This window comes from Bufo gargarizans, chromosome 6, assembly GCF_014858855.1.
Source record: "Bufo gargarizans isolate SCDJY-AF-19 chromosome 6, ASM1485885v1, whole genome shotgun sequence".
NCBI classification, from domain to species: Eukaryota; Metazoa; Chordata; class Amphibia; order Anura; family Bufonidae; genus Bufo; species Bufo gargarizans.
Genome location: NC_058085.1, coordinates 214,794,968 through 214,801,659, shown reverse-complemented (window position 1 = coordinate 214,801,659; position 6,692 = coordinate 214,794,968). Strand labels below are relative to the sequence as shown.

The 6,692-nt window shown below is 48.3% G+C and overlaps 1 non-coding gene across 1 annotated transcript; it reads right to left on the bottom strand.

Annotated features, from left to right (window-relative positions):
- Positions 1-95: 95 nt before the first annotated feature.
- On the bottom strand, positions 96-249 carry LOC122942722. Its single transcript, XR_006390667.1, has one exon. It is a non-coding gene; the product is annotated as a 5.8S ribosomal RNA (ribosomal RNA).
- Between the last annotated feature and the right edge of the window lie 6,443 nt (positions 250-6,692).

Sequence of the window (6,692 nt, the reverse complement as noted above, 5' to 3'; positions counted from 1 at the left end):
CCCCGAAACCCGCCCCTGCGACCGACCCCAGCCGCACCGTCGCCGCCACAACCACCGGGAAGGGTGGGGGGACGGCGGGGCGATCAACGGAGAAGTGACCCTCAGACAGGCGTAGCCCCGGGAGTAACCCGGGGCCAAAAGGTGTGTTCGAAGTGTTGATGATCAATGTGTCCTGCAATTCACACTAATTCTCGCAGCTAGCTGCGTTCTTCATCGACGCGCGAGCCAAGTGATCCACCGCTAAGAGTCGCTCACTACTTTTTTTGTGTTTCACGCCGAGGACGAGACCCCTAGCGGCGAGTAGGGACATCGGCAGGTAACACCTTTCTCCTCACCATCACCGTGGACACCCTTTCGTTTCACCGGCTGCATTTTTTCCGTCCTCTTGCTCTGCTCGGTGAGCAGGGCCCTGGTGTCCGAGAGCTCGGCCCTCCACCCTGATTCGGGTCAAAGGACTACCAGGCTTCGAAACCTACCGCCTGATGGCGTGTGGTACCCGGATCGGCCTGCACCCAGGGCAATGGTTCAGGATTTGGTTCACTGCACCCTCGCCGGGGGGCTAACAGAGGGTGAGGGTCGGAGGACAGCACCGCGCGAAAGACAGTGGTAGCGTCGACTCGGTCAGGAGAGGGACACGGAGGGTTGTCCGGGGACCTGCTCAGAGCCGCCCCCATGGGCCTGGCCATCCCCGTTTCCACATCACCTCCCTGAACCGGGGGGTTTCGACGTACCACGCTTCCTGACACGGACGTCTCCGACTCCTCTCCGGCCCCCGTGCCCGACCACGCCAAGAGACTTCAGCAGCGGGACGCGGCAGTGAGGCTGCAGGGGGCACAGAAGCAGGGGGCAGACCCACCTCCTCCCCAACCGTCCAATCCACTTTCCCACCACCGGTTAAACTGATTTGTTTCGGGTGCGCTACGATTCCACACCTCTGGCAGAAAGGGGCCCCCGCTGCTCGGGATAGGCTGGCACGCACCCCGTGCGGGTGGTCGCCCGATACCGTTAATGATCCTTCCGCAGGTTCACCTACGGAAACCTTGTTACGACTTTTACTTCCTCTAGATAGTGAAGTTTGATCGTCTTCTTGGCGCTCCGCCAGGGCCGTCGCCGACCCCGGCGGGGCCGATCCGAGGACCTCACTAAACCATCCAATCGGTAGTAGCGACGAGCGGAGTGTACAAAGGGCAGGGACTTAATCAACGCGAGCTTATGACCCGCACTTACTGGGAATTCCTTGTTCATGGGAAATAATTGCAATCCCCGATCCCTATCACGAACGGGGTTTAGCGGGTTACTCGCACCTGTCGGCGAAGGGTAGACACATGCTGGTCCGTTCAGTGTAGCGCGCGTGCAACCCCGGACATCTAAGCGCATCACAGACCTGTTATTGCTCGATCTCGCGTGGCTGAATGGCACTTGTCCCTCTAAGCAGTTGGACGCGGACAGCCGGGGGTCGCGTAACTAGTTAGCACGGAGGAGTCTCGTTCGTTATCGGAATTAACCAGACAAATCGCTCCACCAACTAAGAACGACCATGCACCACCACCCACAGAATCGCGAAAGAGCTATCAATCTGTCAATCCTTTCCGTGTCCGGGCCGGGTGAGGTTTCCCGTGTTGAGTCAAATTAAGCCGCAGGCTCCACTCCTGGTGGTGCCCTCCGTCAATTCCTTTAAGTTTCAGCTTTGCAACCATACTCCCCCCGGAACCCAAAGACTTTGGTTTCCCGGAAGCTGCTCATCGGGTCATGGGAATAACGCCGCCATATCGCCGGTCGGCATCGTTTATGGTCAGAACTACGACGGTATCTGATCGTCTTCGAACCTCCGACTTTCGTTCTTGATTAATGAAAACATTCTTGGCAAATGCTTTCGCTTTGGTTCGTCTTGCGGTGGTCCAAGAATTTCACCTCTAGCGGCGCAATACGGATGCCCCCGGCCGTCCCTCTTAACCACTTCAGCCCCGCTAGGTGAAACCCCCTTCATGACCAGAGCACTTTTTACACTTCGGCACTACACTCCTTTCACCGTTTATCGCTCGGTCATGCAACTTACCACCCAAATAAATTTTACCTCCTTTTCTTCTCACTGATGGAGCTTTCATTTGGTGGTATTTTATTGCTGCTGACATTTTTACTTTTTTTGTTATTAATCGAAATGTAACGATTTTTTTGCAAAAAAATGACATTTTTCACTTTCAGCTGTAAAATTTTGCAAAAAAAACGACATCCATATATAAATTTTTCACCAAATTTATTGTTCTACATGTCTTTGATAAAAAAAAATGTTTGGGCAAAAAAAAAATGGTTTGGGTAAAAGTTATAGCATTTACAAACTATGGTACAAAAATGTGAATTTCCGCTTTTTGAAACAGCTCTGACTTTCTGAGCACCTGTCATGTTTCCTGAGGTTCTACAATGCCCAAACAGTATAACTACCCCACAAATGACCCCATTTCGGAAAGTAGACACCCTAAGGTATTCGCTGATGGGCATAGTGAGTTCATAGAACTTTTTATTTTTTGTCACAAGTTAGCGGAAAATGATGATTATTTTTATTTTTTTATTTTTTCTTACAAAGTCTCATATTCCACTAACTTGCGACAAAAAATAAAAAATTTTAGGAACTCACCATGCCCCTCACAGAATACCTTGGGGTGTCTTCTTTCCAAAATGGGGTCACTTGTGGGGTAGTTATACTGCCCTGGCAATTTAGGGGCCCAAATGTGTGAGAAGAACTTTGCAATCAAAATGTGTAAAAAATGACCGGTGAAATCCAAAAGGTGCACTTTGGAATATGCGCCCCTTTGTCCACCTTGGCAGCAAAAAAGTGTGACACATCTGGTATCGCCGTACTCAGGAGAAGTTGGGGAATGTGTTTTGGGGTGTAATTTTACATATACCCATGCTGGGTGAGAAAAATATCTTGGTCAAATGCCAACTTTGTATAAAAAAATGGGAAAAGTTGTCTTTTGCCAAGATATTTCTCTCACCCAGCATGGGTATATGTAAAATGACACCCCAAAACACATTCCCCAACTTCTCCTGAGTACGGCGATACCAGATGTGTCACACTTTTTTGCAGCCAAGGTGGGCAAAGGGGCGCATATTCCAAAGTGCACCTTTCAGATTTTGCAGGCCATTTTTTACACATTTTGATTGCAAGGTACTTCTCACACATTTGGGCCCCTAAATTGCCAGGGCAGTATAACTACGCCACAAGTGACCCCATTTTGGAAAGAAGACACCCCAAGGTATTCCGTGAGGGGCATGGCGAGTTCCTAGAATTTTTTATTTTTTGTCACAAGTTAGCGGAAAATGATGATTTTTATTTTTTTCTCTTTTTTCCTTACAAAGTCTCATATTCCACTAACTTGCGACAAAAAATAAAAAATTCTAGGAACTCGCCATGCCCCTCACGGAATACCTTGGGGTGTCTTCTTTCCAAAATGGGGTCACTTGTGGCGTAGTTATACTGCCCTGGCAATTTAGGGGCCCATATGTGTGAGAAGTACTTTGCAATCAAAATCTGTAAAAAATGACCGGTGAAATCCGAAAGGTGCACTTTGGAATATGTGCCCCTTTGCCCACCTTGGCATCAAAAAAGTGTCACACATCTGGTATCGCCGTACTCAGGAGAAGTTGGGGAATGTGTTTTGGGCTGTCATTTTACATATACCCATGCTGGGTGAGAGAAATATCTTGGCAAAAGACAACTTTTCCCATTTTTTTATACAAAGTTGGCATTTGACCAAGATATTTTTCTCACCCAGCATGGGTATATGTAAAATGACACCCCAAAACACATTGCACAACTTCTCCTGAGTACGGCGATACCAGATGTGTCACACTTTTTTGCTGCCAAGGTGGGCAAATGGGCACATATTCCAAAGTGCACCTTTCGGATTTTGCAGGGCATTTTTTACACATTTTGATTGCAAAGTTCTTCTCACACATTTGGGCCCCTAAATTGCCAGGGCAGTATAACTACCCCACAAGTGACCCCATTTTGGAAAGAAGACACCCCAAGGTATTCCGTGAGGGGCATGGCGAGTTCCTAGAATTTTTAATTTTTTGTCGCAAGTTAGTGGAATATGAGACTTTGTAAGGAAAAAAGAAAAAAAAAGAAAAATCATCATTTTCCGCTAAATTGTGACAAAAAATAAAAAATTCTAGGAACTCGCCGTGCCCCCCACGGAATACCTTGGGTGTCTTCTTTCCAAAATGGGGTCACTTGTGGCGTAGTTATACTGCCCTGGCAATTTAGGGGCCCAAATGTGTAAGAAGTACCTTGCAATCAAAATGTGTAAAAAATGGCCTGCGAAATCCGAAAGGTGCCCCTTTGTCCACCTTGGCTGCAAAAAAGTGTCACACATGTAATATCGCCGTACTCAGGAGAAGTTGGGCAATGTGTTTTGGGGGGTCATTTTACATATACCCATGCTGGGTGAGAGAAATATCTTGGCAAAAGACAACTTTTCCCATTTTTTTATACAAAGTTGGCATTTGACCAAGATATTTTTCTCACCCAGCATGGGTATATGTAAAATGACACCCCAAAACACATTCCCCAACTTCTCCTGAGTACGGCGATACCACATGTGTGACACTTTTTTGCAGCCTAGATGCGCAAAGGGGACCAAATTCCTTTTAGGAGGGCATTTTTAGACATTTGGATCCCAGACTTCTTCTCATGCTTTAGGGCCCCTAAAAATCCAAGGCAGTATAAATACCCCACATGTGACCCCACTTTGGAAAGAAGACACCCCAAGGTATTCAATGAGGGGCCTGGCGAGTTCCTAGAATTTTTTTTTTTTTTGCATAAGTTAGCGGATATTGATTTTTTTTTGTTTTTTTTCTCACAAAGTTTCACTTTCCGCTAACTTAGGACAAAAATTTCAATCTTTCATGGACTCAATATGCCCCTCACGGAATATCTTGGGGTGTCTTCTTTCCGAAATGGGGTCACATGTGGGGTATTTATACTGCCCTGGCTTTTTAGGGGCCCTAAAGCGTGAGAAGAAGTCTGGAATATAAATGTCTAAAAATGTTTACGCATTTGGATTCCGTGAGGGGTATGGTGCGTCCATGTGAGATTTTATTTTTTGACACAAGTTAGTGGAATATGAGACTTTGTAAGAAAAAACAAAAACAAAAACAAACAAAAAATTTCCGCTAACTTGGGCCAAAAAAAATGGCTGAATGGAGCCTTACCAGGGGGGGAGTGATCAATGACAGGGGGGTGATCAATGACAGGGGGGTGATCACCCATATAGACTCCCTGATCACCCCCCTGTCATTGATCAACCCCCCTGTAAGGCTCCATTCAGACATCCGCATGATTTTTTACGGATCCATGGATACATGGATCGGATCCACAGAACGCATGCGGACGTCTGAATGGAGCCTTACAGGGGGGTTATAAATGACAGGGGGTGATCAGGGTAATCAGGGTGATCACCCCCCTGTCACTGATCACCCCCCCTGTAAGGCTCCATTCAGACATCCGCATGATTTTTTACGGATCCATGGATACATGGATCGGATCCACAGAACGCATGCGGACGTCTGAATGGAGCCTTACAGGGGGGTTATCAATGACAGGGGGTGATCAGGGTAATCAGGGTGATCACCCCCCTGTCACTGATCACCCCCCCTGTAAGGCTCCATTCAGACATCCGCATGATTTTTTACGGATCCATGGATACATGGATCGGATCCACAAAACGCATGCGGACGTCTGAATGGAGCCTTACAGGGGGGTTATCAATGACAGGGGGTGATCAGGGTAATCAGGGTGATCACCCCCCTGTCACTGACCACCCCCCCTGTAAGGCTCCATTCAGACATCCGCATGATTTTTTACGGATCCATGGATACATGGATCGGATCCACAAAATGCATGCGGACGTCTGAATGGAGCCTTACAGGGGGGTTATCAATGACAGGGGGTGATCAGGGTAATCAGGGTGATCACCCCCCTGTCACTGATCACCCCCCCTGTAAGGCTCCATTCAGACATCCGCATGATTTTTTACGGATCCATGGATACATGGATCGGATCCACTAAACGCATGCGGACGTCTGAATGGAGCCTTACAGGGGGGTTATCAATGACAGGGGGTGATCAGGGTAATCAGGGTGATCACCCCCCTGTCACTGACCACCCCCCCTGTAAGGCTCCATTCAGACATCCGCATGATTTTTTACGGATCCATGGATACATGGATCGGATCCACAAAATGCATGCGGACGTCTGAATGGAGCCTTACAGGGGGGTTATCAATGACAGGGGGTGATCAGGGTAATCAGGGTGATCACCCCCCTGTCACTGATCACCCCCCCTGTAAGGCTCCATTCAGACATCCGCATGATTTTTTACGGATCCATGGATACATGGATCGGATCCACAAAACGCATGCGGACGTCTGAATGGAGCCTTACAGGGGGGTTATCAATGACAGGGGGTGATCAGGGTAATCAGGGTGATCACCCCCCTGTCACTGACCACCCCCCCTGTAAGGCTCCATTCAGACATCCGCATGATTTTTTACGGATCCATGGATACATGGATCGGATCCACAAAATGCATGCGGACGTCTGAATGGAGCCTTACAGGGGGGTTATCAATGACAGGGGGTGATCAGGGTAATCAGGGTGATCACCCCCCCTGTCACTGATCACCCCCCCTG